The sequence below is a fragment of the Rhinopithecus roxellana genome, chromosome 13 (assembly GCF_007565055.1).
Source record: "Rhinopithecus roxellana isolate Shanxi Qingling chromosome 13, ASM756505v1, whole genome shotgun sequence".
NCBI classification, from domain to species: domain Eukaryota; kingdom Metazoa; phylum Chordata; class Mammalia; order Primates; family Cercopithecidae; genus Rhinopithecus; species Rhinopithecus roxellana.
The window spans coordinates 97,112,308-97,129,786 of NC_044561.1; positions in this window are offsets into that span (position 1 = coordinate 97,112,308).

A 17,479-nucleotide genomic window follows, 5' to 3' on the forward strand; every position below is an offset into this window, starting at 1 on the left:
TTTGGCTGGATATGAAATTCTGGGTTTAAAATTCTTTTCTTTAAGAACGTTGAATATTGGCGCTCACTCTCTTCTGGCTTGTAGAGTTTCTGCCGAGAGATCTGCTGTTAGTCTGATGGGCTTCCCTTTGTGGGTAACCTGACCTTTTTCTCTGGCTGCCCTTAAGATTTTTTCCTTCATTTCAACTTTGGTGAATCTGGCAATTATGTGTCTTGGAGTTGCTCTTCTGGAGGAGTATCTTTGTGGCGTTCTCTGTATTTCCTGAATTTGAATGTTGGCCTGCCCTACTAGGTTGGGGAAGTTCTCCTGGATGATATCCTGAAGAGTGTTTTCCAACTTGGTTCCATTTTCCCCCTCACTTTCAGGCACCCCAATCAGACGTAGATTTGGTCTTTTTACGTAATCCCATACTTCTTGCAGGCTTTGTTGAGCAATTTTCTTATTCGAGTTCAAAATGGGTCGTAAGGCAGAGGAGACAACTTACAACACCAACAACACATTTGGCCCAGGAACTGCTGACAAATGTATAGTGCAGTGGTGGTTCAAAAGGTTTTCCAAAGAAGAGAGCCTTGAAGATGAGGAGCATAGTAGCCAGCCATCAGAAATTGACAAGGACCAATTGAGAGCAATCATCAAAGCTGATCCTTTTACAACTACACGAGAAGTTGCCAAAGAACTCAGCATCACCCAACCTATCGTCATTCAACATTTGAAGTAAATTGGAAAGGTGAAAAAGCTTGATAAGTGGGTGCCTCATGAGCTAAGCGAAATTAAAAAAAAAAATGTTGTTTTAAAGTGTCGTCTTCTCTTACTCTACGCAACAACAACGAACCATTTCTCTGTCTCTTTCTTTTTCTTTTTTTTTTTTTTTTTTTGAGACAGAGTCTCGCTCTGTGGCCCAGGCTGGAGTGCAGTGGCATGATCTCAGCTCACTGCAACCTCTGGTTCCCGGGTTCAAGCAATTCTCCTGCCTCAGCCTCCTGAGTAGCTGGGATTACAGGTGCCCACCACCACACCTGTCTAATTTTCATATTTTTAGTAGAGACAGGGTTTCACCAGTTGACCAGGCTGGTCTCGATCTCCTGATCTCAGGTGATCCACCTGCCTTGTCCTCCCAAAGTGCTGGGATTACAGACGTGAGCCACCACGCCCAGTCTCATTAATGATTTCTTAGTAGGAATTGTGACAGATGATGAAAAGTGGATTTTATAGGACAACCTGCAACAACCAGCTCAGTGGTTGGATCTAGAAAAAGCTCCAAAGCACTTCCCAAAGCCAAACTCGCACTAAGAAAAGGTCATGGCCACTATTTGATAGCCTGCTGCCAGTATGATCTACTACAGCTTTCTGAATCCTGGTGAAACCATTACATCTGAAAAGTTATGCTCAGCAAATTAATGAGATGCACCCAGAACTGCAAGGCCTGCAGCCAGCATTGATCAACAGGAATGGGCCAATTCTTCACAACAATGCCCAGCTGCATATCGCACAACAAATGCTTCAAAAGTTGAACGAATTGGGCTGCAAAGTTTTGCCTCATCCACCATACTCACGTGACCTTTTGCCAACCAACTACCAGTTCTTCAAGCATCTCAACAACTTTTCGCAGGGAAAACACATCCACAACCAGCAAAATGCAGGAAATGCTTTCCAAGAGTTCAAATCCTGAGGCACAGATATTTACGCTACAGGAGTAAACAAACTTATTTATCATTGGCAAAAATGTGTTGATTGTAATAGTTCCTATTTTGATTAATAAAAATGTGTTTGAGCCTGCTTATAATGATTTAAAATTCACAGTCCAAAACCGCGATTATTTTTGCACCAACTTGGCCTTAACTCAGATGTGTCAACTATTGTCTCCTTACTTCTCTCTGTGTGTCTCTTTTTCTTCATATATGCCATGGTATCTACAGGTGAGGCTCTTTTAAGCTCTTATTTGGATGATGTGCAATTGATATTACTTCTAGACACTCCCCTGCCAGTCCATTCTATAATCAGCTGTCAATTAAATAGGACCTTACTGCATCACTTTCCTGCTCAAGTAACGTTCAAAGATACTTATTAGCCAGCATTTAAGACTCTTGACATTCTGTTCTCAACTTAACTTCCTAATAATCCTAATGATATTACCCCACTCCTAACTTCTGCAGCCAGATTCATATACTCACTCTCTCCCAAGCACACCAAGGCCATTTCAGCCTCAGCACATTTGGTCTCACCAGTTCCCTCAGTGATTGTTCCTTTTCTTCCTCTATAACTTCCTCAAATGTCTCTCTCATTGCCTCTTCTTTTTAATAACTTTTGAAACTGTGCTTATTTATATTGTTCTTTTGGGTCTGAATCATATACTCTTCCTGTCATCTGTTATATCATCATCATAAATATTAGTATCATCATAAATGGGTTTTTTTTTTTGCTTAAATAGCAATATGTTAACATATCTTTTTCTCTCTTGACATAAAATAAGCTCTTAAGAGTAGATATTTTGTATTACTTCCTTTATCACCCCACAGAAGTTAGGACAACATAGCACTACAGAGACAGAGAGAAATAGAGAGAGGGAGAAGGGGAGGGAGAGAGAGAGGAGAGAGAGGAAGGATGGGGAGAGAGAGACAGAGGGAAAGAGAAAGGGAGAGAAGAGAGAGAAAGGGAGAGGAAAATGTGGAAGAAGAGGCAGAGAGAAAGAGAAGGGAGTGGGAGAGAAGGAGGAGGGGAGAGAGTCAGGGAAAGAGAGAGAGAGAAAGGAGGGAGAAAAGGGGGAGAGAGAGAGAAGGGGGAAAGACTGGAGATGGGGGTAGAGAAAAAAAGGGGAGAGAGGAAGGGAGTGGCGAGAGGAAAATAGAGGAGGGAGAGAAAGAGGGGTGTGTGTGTGTGTGTGTGTGTATATATATATATACACACACATAGATATATACACGTGTACATACATATATTTAAGGAGTGTATATATGCATTATGTGTACATATTATATATACATATGAGTGCGTGTGTGTGCATATAAATCCACAGTTAATGAATGAGCAAATGAAAAAGCCCTGCTTCATTCTCACAGGTTTGCCTTGACTTCTTAGCATGTGTCTTTAATTTTTCTGGTAAACATTCTGGATATCATATAGGAAAATCACATGTCATGCCAGAAACCACTTAACAATGTGGGCTCAAAACTGCCATGCCAAGGCAATTGCTTCCTTCAAAATGTCATCTTTGGTCTCTTCCTTTTTATCCTTGCTACTTTATTCACAGAACTACCACTGTCTCCTCATTTAAAAAAAATAAAACCTTAAAATCTAAGCCCTGTGGTCTGAAACCTATTTTATAAGAAATCTATTTCTTTTGGCAATCAGAGATTGAGAAACAGTAGAAAAATGAGTAAGAGACTATATCAGTATTCAACTGTACATATATGGTAAAAAAGAAAAACTGAAGCTCTGTGTTCACTTAATTCAAACAGAAGCTTCTACTTTAATATATTGTGCAGCTTAAAGAAAGAGATGACATCAAAACATATGAAATCATGTTAGGGTTACCCTTGGGCATCAATTAATGCCTTCTGTCATGACGCTGACATACCTCTTCTAAACTTTTCATTCTTAAGTCCTTTGGAGAAAAAACACTACTGTCAATTCTCAAGCATTTATATTGAAAAAACAAAAAACAAAATTTGAATAACCCCAAGTAATAAATATGCAACAATTATTTAAATTTGATATGAAAATATTTTAATATGTGTGTGCCAAGCTTTTCAGGAATTCTATGTCAAATAAAACCCTGACACCAGATCATGAAGACCTCAACAAGTTTAGAGGTTGTCCAAAATCTTTCTTTTCTTTTCTTTCTTTTTTTTTTTTTTTTTTTTTTCTTTTTTCTTGAGACAGAGTCTTGTTCTGTTACCCAGGCTGGAGTGCAGTGGTGCACGATCTCACTGCAACCTCGACCTCCTGGGTTCAAGTGATTCTCCTACCTCAGCCTCTCACGTAGCTGGGATTACAGGCACATGCCACCATGCCCAACTAATTTTTGTATTTTTAGTAGAGACAGAGTTTTGCCCTGTGAGCCAGACTGGTCTTGAACTCCTGACCTCAGGTGATCCACCCACCTCGACCTCCCAAGTGCTGGGATTATGGGTGTGAGCCACTGCACCTGGCCCAAAATTTTTCATACTTGCCATTTCTTTCCCTTTTTCCACTTTCCTCTTCCACCCTCACTGGAAATAATGTTATAAAAGATTTGTCTTCTTTCAAATCTCTCTTGCTTAAAAGAAAGTGATAACAGTCAAGCATTGAAGTTTCAAAGGTCTTTTCTGAATGCAAAACAAGTAAATATTTGAGAAGTCAACAGTATTACAATTGTTGACATACGTGCAATCACCTGTGGAGCCCTCCTCTGCAACCCTCCCTGCCCTCTCCTTGTCATTTTTATCCGGAATTTTAGCTCCACTTTTAAAAACAATCAGTGCCAACTTTTCATGCAGTTAATATTTAACAATACAGCCGGACATGGTGGCTCACGCCTGTAATGCCAGCACTTTGGGAGGCCGAGGCAGGAGGATCACCTGAGGTCAGGAGTTCGAGACCAGCCTGCCCAACATGGCAAAACCCCGTCTCTCCTGAAAATACAAAAAATTAGCCAGACGTGCTAGCCGGCGCCTGTAATCCCAGCTACTCAGGAGGCTGAGGCAGGAGAATTGCTTGAACCCAAGAGGTGGAGGTTGCAGTGAGTTGAGATCGTGCCACTGCACTCTAGCCTGGGCGACAAGAGCAAGAATCTGTCAAAAAAAAAAAAAAAAATCCATAAACAAAAACTTCTAAAAATAATATTTACCCATACAATTTATGAATTTGCTTATTCACAGTTGCTTCTTTAAAAAGTCATCTTCTTAGATGGTATCTTCATTGAAGGGTGTGCATGGTACACTTTCTTGGTTTTCACACATTTGATGCTCACTTTCAAATGGTAGTTTAGCTGGTACCGAATTCCTAGAGAGTAACTTTAATGAGGGAATGTTCTTGGCAAACTCTCTTGGGTTGTTGCACATCTGAAAATGTGCTCACTTCATACTCACTTTTAAATGACAGTTTAGCTCAATATAGAATTCTAGTTTTGTTTTCTTTGCATTTTGATAATACTATTACTTCGTTGTTAAGCATCTGGTTTTGAAGCTGAGATGTCAGCCATCAGCCTCATTGTCATTTCACTGTAGTTAATCTGACTTTTTTTCTTCTCTGGTAACTTTTCAAGTTTTCCACATATCCCTGATGCTCAGCAACTTCAATTAATCCTTCTGAATTTATTTGATGTAATTTTCTCAATACTTCATGTGCACTTTCAGTCTGAAAACTCATGTCTTTCTGGCATTATTGAAAGAATCAGTAATAATTCATTTTAATGTTTTTTTTTAACCATTCCTCTTTCCTCTCCTTACAAAAAAATTACATATATTTAGGGGTCTTTCAATTTATTGTTCATTACCCTAATTTCTCTTCCAATATTTTATTCTCTTCACCCAGTCTATGCAGCATTATGGATGAATTCCTCAGTAACATTATTCAATTCACAAATTCTACTTTTACTGTGAATAACCAGTTAGAATATTTTTGAATTTAAATAACTATACATTTATTTCATATCCAGGATTTCTAACATATTTTTTCTGTACTTATCTGCCTTAATACACAGCTGACTGCTTTTGTTTTATACCTTTTGTTACTTTGTTTAAACTTATTTGTTATGAAGTCAATTTTCATCTTATCAGGAGTTAATCTGAGTTCTGATTGCTGACCTTGTTGGCTATGTCTCTCTTGGCACTGGTTACTCTAGTGTGCTTCAGCATTTTAGTTTTCAGATTTATTTTGAAGGTTGGCAGAGGTTAGGATTACTGGTCATCCCGATCTGCTCAGGACTAACAGTGTTCCTGGAGCATAGAACTCCCCATGGTAAAACTGGAAAAGCCCCAGGCAATCTAACAAGAGTTGGTGTTCTTAGAGGACGCTTGCTTCCTTCTCTCTGGCTAACGGTTTTTAATTTGCCTCCCTCCAGTCTTCTGTAAGGACTGGTACATCTAGAACTAAACCTTCTATTGGCAGTGGAAGGCTCTTATCCCACAAAACAATACATTTTCTGAACCAGCAAAAGACTTAGTCCAGTCCTGGTTGCAAGGCTGTCTCTCCAACCCTGAGCTTTAAGCACTGATCCCGTCTCTTCTGAGCCTTTTTCATGACAGAGGAATGCCAATGCCACCTGCAATTTTATGTAAGGAAGCTAACTCAGTCCCCAAACATAAGTTGGTACTATAACCACTCACCCTCCAGAGCCAAACTCCTGGCTATCCATGCTTATTTCCAGACCAAGAGCACAGTGGGCCTGTAGCTTCAGGGAGGCTCGCCTTACTACTGATTCCCTGCTCTCTTTCTATCTCTCAGCGTACCCACATCTTTTAAATAGTTAAGAATTATTGTCTATTATATCTTTGTTTGCAAAAAAAAAAAATAAAAGTGTAGAGTTAAAGGTAGTTAAAGTTGAGTTTCATGAAGCCATTTTCTCCAAAAACCTCGTCATAAAAGTCAGACATTTAAATACTGTGCCACTTGAAAGCCTTGTAGAGTCTTTCGAATCCCTGTAAGGCCACCGATTCCTCTCAGTATTATCGCTGCTCATTCTTATCACGCAACACCATTTAACGTGCAAAAGGAATTTCTCAATTCTTGGAAGTTTAAATATTCATCAACTTCAAGTAGCACAAATACAGCTGAGAATCAGGAATTGAGATAGAACGCTTGGCAAAAAATGAAAACAGGTGTCTCAAAGTTTACGGAAGAAATTATAGGCCTATTATCCACAGGGAAGTTTATAATTCATCAGCATGTGCAGCCCTTGGGGATGGAGGCTTTATTCATCTTTAGATCCTGAGCACTTAGCATAGTGCCTGCCACATATTAGGTACTCAACACGTTTGGAGTGAAGTTGTTTGAACTATAAGGAGAGCACTTTGGGCCTTTATTCAGAGACTAATCACTTTTACTTTATAAATATTTGTGACTTGTTTGACAGTACATCAGAAGACAAATAAAAGCAAGAGAGAAAACAGAATAAAACTTTAAAGGCATATGCGGGATTCAAACAGACTAGCTCAGACAGACATTTATTTGTTAATAGATCCCGAGAGCATCACTATTATGACACAACATAAAAACTAAAAGGTATAACGATTCTCTTGATACAGGAAGAAGAGATTAAATTACATAAGTATGTTTTGCTTAAAAAGACAAAGTAATAAAACATATATTTTGGAATGATTTCCATATATAATGGGTAAATTTTTTAAAGAGGTGTTTATGTCTGAAGGTATTAAACCCTGAATTGCTTGGAATACTCAAATGTTATGAACAATGCCCTCTTTGAACTTGGTGGAAACAGTTAGAATCTTTCTGCATCATAAGATCTCAGTTACCCACCATTATGATGGAATGGCAAGTTCCAGAAAAGCATTTTTTCTCCCAATAATAAGATTTTAACTCCTTCAAGCAAACCACCATGTTACCCTTGGTGGTATTTGAGCTGCAAAAATAACTTTTTGGTCCCCAACACCTCCCTCAGAAATACAGGTTTGCCTTAAGAATTGCAGAGGTAGAGGAGGCTTTTGACCTCTGCAAATCATTGGTCTCATTTTCCACCATGGATTTCCTCTGGGTTGCTTGCCTATTGCATATCCCTTTCCATTTCCGAGTCTCCCACTGGCTTCTTGCCTCTGTGGCTGCCACCACTTACATCCTGCCCACTCTTTCTCCTATTCCTTACTGATTGCCCTAGGAACCCTAATTTAATGAGGCACCCTATGTGACATCAGTAGGCTTACAACAAATTATGATAATTCTCATTTTATGGATGAAGAAACAGAACTTTGGAGGTCAGTTACAAGCCCATCTAGATAGAAAGTTACAGAGTGCACGAGAATTTATTCCAAGTCTAAATGATTCCAAGAACACCAGGAGTCTTTGCCTCAACCTAACATTACTTCCATCACTTCACTCTGCCTCCCTGGAAGTAACCAGGAGGGTGTTCACTGTGGGCTGCCAAGGGCAAGAGCAAGCATGAACCGAATGGGAGAAGAGATGGCAAGAAGGACAGATAACCACAGGTAGATGGGCTTTGATTTTCAAGTAAAAATGACTTTAATCACAAATCACAAATGACTTTAATCACAAATCACAATATACCTTTGTAAACTGTCTAATACATAAGATGATCTAGTTTTTTATGCAAGAAGTCTGGACCACCCTCAACACTTCTCTAGAAATTAGATTTTGTAGTCTGTGGGCCCAAAGAGGACCTCAGCTGAAGGAAAAAAAAATATAGTGAAAATGTTTTCTGAAGGATCAGTTCTGTTTCAAGGTGTAACAAATAGACATTCCAGGAAGGTAAAATGATGACATCAGCTGGTCTTTTGCAATCTCCCGTAGAATTTTTTCCAACACTGTAACAGCTATGTGTAGTCTTCTCTACATTCTTCAAAAAAAATTCTTTTTGAAAGGTACGTTTCACAGGTTACATTTCATAACCATGAAATATGACCTTTGAGTCACTGTATAATCTTAAACTTTTGATAAATTTTTATCATATTTGTGCTTATAAATGGTTGTTAAACATGAATGAAGCTCACATGAGTAAATAAATATACTTTTTGTTAAGTACTCATTTCATAAAATTGTAATCAATTGGTCCAAAGACCTCTTCTTCAAATCAGTAAGGAAAAGAAACAACCAAAGGTGGAGGATTCCAGGGCAGCTCACAGAAGGAGAAACCCAAATGACCAATACAAATATGAAGATTTTTCAGCCTCACCAGAAATCAGTGAAATAACAAAACACAAATGAAAACAATGGTAAGATATGACTTTATACTCATCAAATTAACCAACTTTGAAAGCCAAAAGTCTGAAAGTACCAATTGTTGGTAAAAATAAGGTAAAATTAGACTTTTATACAATAGACATGGGGTGCAAATTTGTTCAATTACTTGAAAGAGTAATTTGACAATACCTAGTACATTTGAAGATGTTCCTGCCAGTCAATCTATCAATCTGGGTTTATACCCTGAAAAAAATTCCTCATATATATTCACAAAGAAACTTGTAAAGGACGTTTCTTACAAAATTTTCATTATAGTAAAAATTATGGAAACAACTTACATATCACAGACAAAGAGGTTAAGTCATTGTGGGTTATTCATAAATGGAATGTCATATAGCAGCTAAAATGGATGAACTAGATGTATATGTACCAACACAGATACATATCAAAAACTTTATAGTGAATGAAAACCGTGTGTTGTAGATGATAACATCTATGCACATTTGAAACATGTAAGATAGTGTTATAAATTATTTGTGGATTCATGTATTTGTAAGAAAACTAGAAAAGAATGAATGAGAATGGAGACCAATTTCAGGAGGGAAGAGAAGAAAGGAATAGGATGAATGTGGTGCAGTATCCACAGTATTTTATTATTTAAAAATAAAAAGATCTGAAACAAGAAAGAGATCTGACACAAACATGTCAAAACTTACCTATGAAATCTGGGTAATAAGTACATTATGTGGCCTATATTATTTTCTATATTCTTCTAGAGGTCTGAAACATTTCACAATTTATAATTTATAATTTGAGCAACATATACATATTGCATTTATGTATAATTAAAATTATAATATATAAAAAGAAACATGCACAAAAAAACAAACTAAAATGTTGACCACAGTGATATCAGTGAAGCACCAAAGCAGTCGGTGAATCTTTCTCCTATTTCCTTTGATGTCCAAATAGTGTTTACTGTGCATATATTACTTTTACATTTTAAGAATGTACGAATTTAACTATAAAATTTGATTTGCATGTTTCCTTATCTTTTAATAGGAGTTTTGTCTTTTGAGAGATAAAGTAAATGACTCATACTTCTTTTAAGATGCACATTACTAATGAATGCCTTTAAATTTAGCATTGTAAATATTGAATTCAGTAGTTACCATTACTTAAATGAGTCAGCGTTTATACAGTTAAGCCAGTGCTTCTAAAATAGTTTTAGCTGCTGTTTTTTGTTGTTGTTGTTTTTTAATGCTACTGCAAGTTTTGGTCATCGTAAATTCTTTTTTCAAGTAATTGCATTGTACTAAGTTTTTCTGTAAGTAATATCCAACTGAAAGCTGCATCAGTGTGATGGAAAATCCCCCATACTGGTGAGTAGGCAGCTAAAACAAATGTATTTTATAAAGTTATATTAAATGGTTCTACTTTTTTAAAGGTTAACAAGCACCCTGATACATATTTACAATGTCAGAACCAGGAGGGAACATAGAAACTAGCTCATTTAACCCCACAATCAAGTAGAACTGACATGCAAGGAGATTAAGTGGTTAATGTCATTCAGCTTATGAGGGACAGAGGCACCACCACAGCCCAGGTGATTCTCCTTCACATGGGGTGCCCTGTGTAAACCACCAAATTGCTGGGAAGACTTCTAACATCCATGTAGAGTTCTACACTATAATGCTTAAAAAGCATTCAGCTGTATCATGGTCTGAAAGCCCAAGGAAAATAGAATGAGAGAATAAAGCAAGTTAAATCTTTAAACTGAGATTTAGTCTTTCAAAATCTCAACTATCTGAGTTAGTGCTTTTAAGCGATTCTTATAGAGTAGAAATACCTTCCCCAACACAAGAAGTACACAGTCCCACTGTTCCCCATCCTTCCAAATTTCTACCTATATGTTCATCCACATGTGAGATTCCATCCCCTTTTCTCTCTCCCTCTCTCTCTTCCTTCCTTTGTTCCTACATACAATGAATATCCCTTGGTTGCCTACTATTATTTAGGCACAGGATGATGACCCATGTGGCTCTAGAACTCTGGGGTCCAATATGGTAGCAACTAGCCACATGTGGGGCTATTTAAATGTAAAATTAAAATTAAAATTTTAGTCTTTAATTGCACTAGCCACATTTCAAGTACTCAATAGCCACATTGCAAATACAGAAAATTTCCAGTGTCACAGAAAGTTCTGTTGGAAGCATTTATCTAGAAGGGGAAGATAGGAAATTAGGCAATCACAATGCAAGTTGTTGTATAATGCTATAGGAACTGCTGGAGCACTAGAAAAAGTTATTCCAGATGATGATAAGTGTCAGGTAATAAACACAAATGTTGCTTCCATCAACTCCATCTGTATTAGAATTTCTGACTGTCTCTCTGATCTTCTCTATTTACTTTGCCTCTTCTTATCCTTCCCCTTCCTTCTTATCCTGGCTGGTGGGAGCAGTAGGCCTCACATCCCCAAAGACAATTAAAATAAAATGCCACCTTCTCAATCCTGCCCAATCTATTCCTCAAGTTTGTTCTCAATGACTAAATCTGCCAGCTTAATACTTGCCCATTCAAAACAAAATACTTCCAGCAAAGGTTCTGCAGGAAGCTTTTTGTCCTGGGCATGACCTCATGGTCTCTGACGCCAAATGACCAGGGCAGGCCTGAAAAGGGGGAAGTTTATTAAGTTCCCAAAAGGGATGCCTGCTTTGAGATCCTGTAACAACACAACAATCTTTTCTGTTTGTCTACACAGGCAATCAACTAATTATGAGATCTGTTTACTCGCTGGTTTTAAATATTCTAATCATCCCCTAAATGGCCTCAGAGCCAAGAGTTAACTCAAACACAGGTGCAGAAGAGCTAACACAAAGAAAGAGAAATAATATACAAGATCAAGTGAGAAATCAGACCCTCTATGGTTTACTTACATAATGGCTGTTGTCATGTCCATAATGGACACACCAGAGGTAAACATGTGACTGCAGAAAATCCTGGCTCAGTCAGATTGGGTTTGGGGAAGCCAAATGGATAGGGAAAGTACATTCAAAGAATTTTTTTAAAAGCAAGATTTCTAGTACATCCATTTATGAGCAGGTAAATAAGGATTGACAGGTCTTTGGGAGTATATTTGCTTTAAGAAAAAAAAAAAAGGATAATGGTTATTTAACTACCAAAGCAATTACTTGCAGGTAAAATCCTTCAGAGTGCTTTCATATTTTTACATCAAGAAGATTTAGTGATACAATCCCACCCAAAGCAATTTTATTCATGCTATACAATTACATAGCAAATCTTTTTCTGTTTTAACAGAGCAAAGTTTAGCTTAATGCTGGGTTCTTTACGAAGGATCACAAATTCAGGATGATTTTGATTGTTGGAGGAATCATTGTTAATATAATCTTCTTCAAGAGAACCATTACCTGTATATTACTTTGCCCCTCTGGATCCATTGTGTACCCTTTTCTACTCTGCTCTTCATCCCAGGGACTGACCTCTACAGAATGCTACACTGGGCTCCCTGGGCTTGGCCAGTAGGAGGCACTAACAAGCAGAAGCATGGTGTGAAGGAGGAAGAGGGCAGAATGGGATCAAGGTATTTTTCTTCCAGCTCTCTCCCTTCAGGCTTCGGTAGGCAGTGGTTGCATTCCTCTGTCAAAAGCTATAACTTTTGTTGAGTGATCCCTTTTTCATAAACACAACCACAACTACAGACCCTTCCTGTTTTGATAATGTCTCCATCCGTTTACCCCTTTAAGTCTAGGAGTGATAACACTCCCTGATGTTAGTAGCCCCAGATGCTCTGCCATCCTTTTGGTTTTCCTTAACCTATTGTAGTTTTGTACAAAGAACCCCATCATTAAACTCCCCTCAATATGCCATTTAAGTGTGCTGTCTGTTCCCTGCTGAGATGTTAAAGGAAACAAGCCTAACTGAGGATGTCTTTCTCCAAGATCCATCTGCCTTTATGAGAATGTAACTAAAGTGAAAAATGAGTATTGGAATACTGGAATATTGGAAGAGAACCAATCTCAGGTGCTATCTTACATTCTTTGAAGCCCACAAGCTCAAAAGAAATGGAGTAGCTACATAGGATGCTGAACAAAGACTTCCAGGAATGCAAAGATGCTCAGTGTCTTAGAACTGAGATAGTCAAGATGCAACTGAGAGAAAAAAAAAAATGCACCCATGATTTTACTTCTCTGCCCTCTTTCATTCATCTCTAGAGATGTTCCCCATCTATGGAATCATTCTGAATGCTTTGGATAGAGAAATGGTAGGTTCCTAAAGCCTTTCCAATATCTAATCTTTTCATGTGTCCCATCTCAGAAAGCAACAGACTTCTTGATTTTTCTTGAATCTTCCAAGTACATTCCCATCTCAGGCTTTTGTACTTTCCTCAAAAAGGTCAAGGACCTCATCTCTTTCATTTGCTGCTTTATCTCTAAAAACAAGTGCCAAGGAGTGCTCCACTAACTAATTTATTAATCCCAAATTAACCTATTGTTAAAATGTTTTGATGAATTGTGCCATTGCTGTTCTCCATCAGAGTGGGTCATCAGTGGAAAATTATTTAATACAATATTTCAGAAATGTATAGAGTGCATATGCATTGTCCTGTTTCCTTTTGTGTGACCCCAACTCTTGGGTTCCGAAAACACCACCTCCTCCCTTTGTTGCTGCAGACCTAATGGTGGCGGCAGCTTCCTGATGTTGCTGATCTATGGGCTGTCTCAGCTGCTGCTGTGTGTCCTTTCAGTTCTCCCAACCTCTTTTTAACTCACTTTCATATTAAATTTCCTTTATTAAACAACCAGTTATAGAAGAAAATTTTACCATTGGAGAAGGAATAAAATCTTTTCTTAAAAAAAATAAGCATTTTTTTAGCTTCTTGATTTGGAGGCTTTATTTATGTCACAGTATAACATAATGGGCACTGAATTGGGAATCAAAAACTATAGACTCAAGACTTATTTCTACCACAAGTTGTTTAGTAGACAGATTGGAGCCTGTCTCTGTATCCCTCTGGCCCCTTTTATTGCAGTCTGCCAAACCAAATTTTCAATGACAAAATCTGCATATCGCTCTACATGAGCACACAACAGATCAGAAGATCTAGAGAAATAATTACCCTTGCATTAGTGCAATACATATATTAATTGTATAATATATGTATATAATTTTATTTACATATATATACTTTTTACATATATATAAAATTCTGGAGGTCAGAAGTCCAAAATGGGTATTGCTGGGCTCAAACCAAAATGTCAACAGGGTCACATTCCTTTCTGGAGGCTCCAGTGAATAATTCATTTTCTTGCATTTTCTACCTTATTAGGTGCTTCCCACATTCTTTGGCTCATGGCTCCCTTCTACCTTCAAAGATATTTAGTTGTTCTCATATCACACCATTCTGACTTCCACTCCATTGTACCTCCTTCTCTGATACTGATTCTCCTGGCCCTCTCTCTTACTTATAAGGACTCTGATAACGTTGAGCCCACACAAAATCCAGGACAATCTTCCTTTTTGTTTTATAGTTCTTCTTTCAATCTATCTCTTTTCTCTCACATTTTACTATAAGCAACAAGAAGTAACCAGTTTGCACCTTCTTCCCTTTTCTTAGAAATCTCCTCAGCTAAATTTCCCAATTCATCATTTATAAATTTTGCTTTCCAAATAACTGCAAAACACAATTATAATTCACCTAAGTTTTCTGTCACCGTATAACAAGGATCTCCTTCCCTCCCACTTCCAAGAAAAAAAAAAAAAAAAAAAAAAAAAGCTTCCCTGTTTCTATCTGAATCCTTTCCATCAAAACTTTTAACATTTGTATTTCCGCCAGAAGTTTATTCATGAAAATTTAGGTATTTCCTGAGACAATACATGTTTTCTCTACTGTGCTCCTCACATCCTTCAAGTCCTCCCCAACAGAGACATTAACATCCATATTTCTACTATAAGTCTGTTCAAGGCTATCTAGGCTTTTTCTATCCTGCTAGCCAAAATTCTTCCAACCTTTGCCCACTGCCCAATTTCAAAACCCCTTTTATGTATTTTTTACAGCAGCACTCTACTTTTGGTACCAAAATCAGTATTAGTTTCTATTGGTTGTGTAACAAGTTGCCATAAATTTAGTGGCTTAAGTAAATACATCATTATCACATAACTCTGGAGGTCAGAGGTTTGCAATGGGTTTCACTGGGTTAAAGTCAAGGTGTCAGTAACACTGTATTCCTTTCTGGAGGCTCTAAGGAAGAATTTGTTTTCTTTCTTTCTCCACCTTCTAGAGGCTTCTCACATTCCTTGGCTCATAGCCACCTTCTATCTTCAAAGCCAGCAACAGACAGTTGAATTTTTCTCACATGTGACAATCTGATGTCATTGTCACATCTCCTTCTCTGACTCTCACACTCCTGCCTCCCTCTTTCACTTATAAAGACCCTCATGATTATATTGGGGCAACCCAGATAATCCAAGACAATCAATCTCCCCATGTCAAGGTGCATAACTTAATCACCTCTGCAAATTCCCTTTTTCTATGTAAGGCAACATCTTCACATGTTCCAGGAATTAGAATGTGGATATTTTGGGGGAGCCACGATTCTGCCTCATCCTGGGATCAGCTCTTAATCAACAGCCGGAAAGAATTAGTGTACAAATAATCCAGTTCCCTTGCCCCTCAGATAGAATAACTTTGAGGTACATGTTTTGCACTGGCCTTCAAAGTTATCCAGCAGGGTTAAACTTCAGTTCGAGGTAGTGAGGAACTTTTGGGTAAGTATCATTTATTTAATGGTTGCCTCCCTTTCTTTTTCTGCATCCTCAGCTGAAGCTTCCTGGGACCAACTCCTAAATAAACTTGCACTCAGATACTTGTCCCAGAGTCTGCTTCCTGGAGAACCCAAACTAGGACTCTATGTAATTTGGACTTCACTTTTTCTCAGTGTCTCCGTTTCCTTGGGAAAAGAGGTATAATATAATCTTCTCTGATTTTTCTCCCTAGAATGTGCATGATAAGAAAGAAAAAAATTTCTGAAAGTGTTTCAGAAAAACCTTAAATAAGGGTGCACAGATGCTGAATAGTCAAGTGCACAAGCACACTTGTGGTCCCAGCTACTCAGAAGACTGAGGCAAGAGGGTTGCTTGAGCCCAGGAGTTTGAGTATAGCCTGGGCAATACAGCAAGACCATGTCTCTTAAAAAAATCATAATAAAGGGTGCATAGATGTATAGTATCTTTCTTTAAATATAGTCAACATATTTTTGATGTAATAAATTGGTGAACTTAGTCAATGCCTCTAAAGCAGTGGTTCTTCCCTGGGGAAAATTTTGCCCACTTGGGACATTTGGAAATGTAGGAAAACATTTTTTATTGTCCCAGCCTGAAGTGGGGGTGCTACTGCCATGTAGTGGGTGGAGGCCAGAGATGCTACACATCCTATAATACAGAGGACAGCAAACCCCCACAACAAAGAATTATCCAGTCTAGAATGTCAATAATGTCACTGTTAGGAAACCCTGCTTTTAAGTCCAAAAATTAAACTTATTTATGTCATTATTAGGTTTGTAAACAGAATTGTTTTTGTTCAGAGTTTACGGTTGCTTCCTTTATTATATGAAATTAATTTCACCCCAACCATTGGCTAGAAGGGTCATTGTGGCAACACTCTGAAGTATTTCTCCACAAACATCTTATTTTTCGTTGTCACTGCATTTGTTACGTTTTTGTAACAGAACTGTAGCAAACCACATTGCCGGTGAATCCCAAAGCTATTCTAACTACATCATAAAAGTCGCTATTTTGTGTAAACAGAGGTCAATTTACCAACAAAACCAGGTTCTGCTTTGCCCAATAGAATAGAACAGAGTTGAACTTCCCTAAAGTAGTTCCTTTCCACTTTCCCCCAAACTATTTACTTCTAATATAACACCAAAGAAGTAAAAGAGGCATCAGTTACTAGAAAACCTGAGCATCTCTACAAGTCTTTTATTGATTTTAATTGTTATTTCCATATTCCAAGTTTCTCTTCCTTCTTCTTCCCTCTTTTTCTTTTCTATACTCATTTTACTTCATCTTCTCAATCATCATTTCAGCCTCATCATCTTTTCATCTTATTCAACCTTCCTACATCTTTCTCTTTTCTTCCTTCCTGTACCATCCCTTTTCAACTTTTTTCTCATCCTCAGAATGGAAAATCTTCTAGTTAACTGAGTGACAGTTGCAAGGTTTAACTGGCTTTCCAAGCTTATCTGTAAACACGTAAACTTCAGCCATCTGGTCTTTTTAATGTTTCCTGTATAGTCTGTCACTACATCAGTTGCCTATTTTGACTGTCTTCTCAAGAAGCCATCATAAGCTAATTTTTCCCTAGGGTACTTCATCTAATTTATTAATTGCTTTTTTCCTCTCTAGTGTGTTTTACTCAATAATAGACTGATTTTTTTAACTCAAGTACAACACTCTCCTAATTATTTACTTGGGCTTTTTAAACTTAATAATACCATGTTCTCATATTGTAGAATTATAAAAATCTTAACAAGGAAAGGATCTTATGTTAAAGGTCATTTTCTTAAAATCAGAAGATGAAACAGCTTCTAGAAGATTTTCATAATGTCAA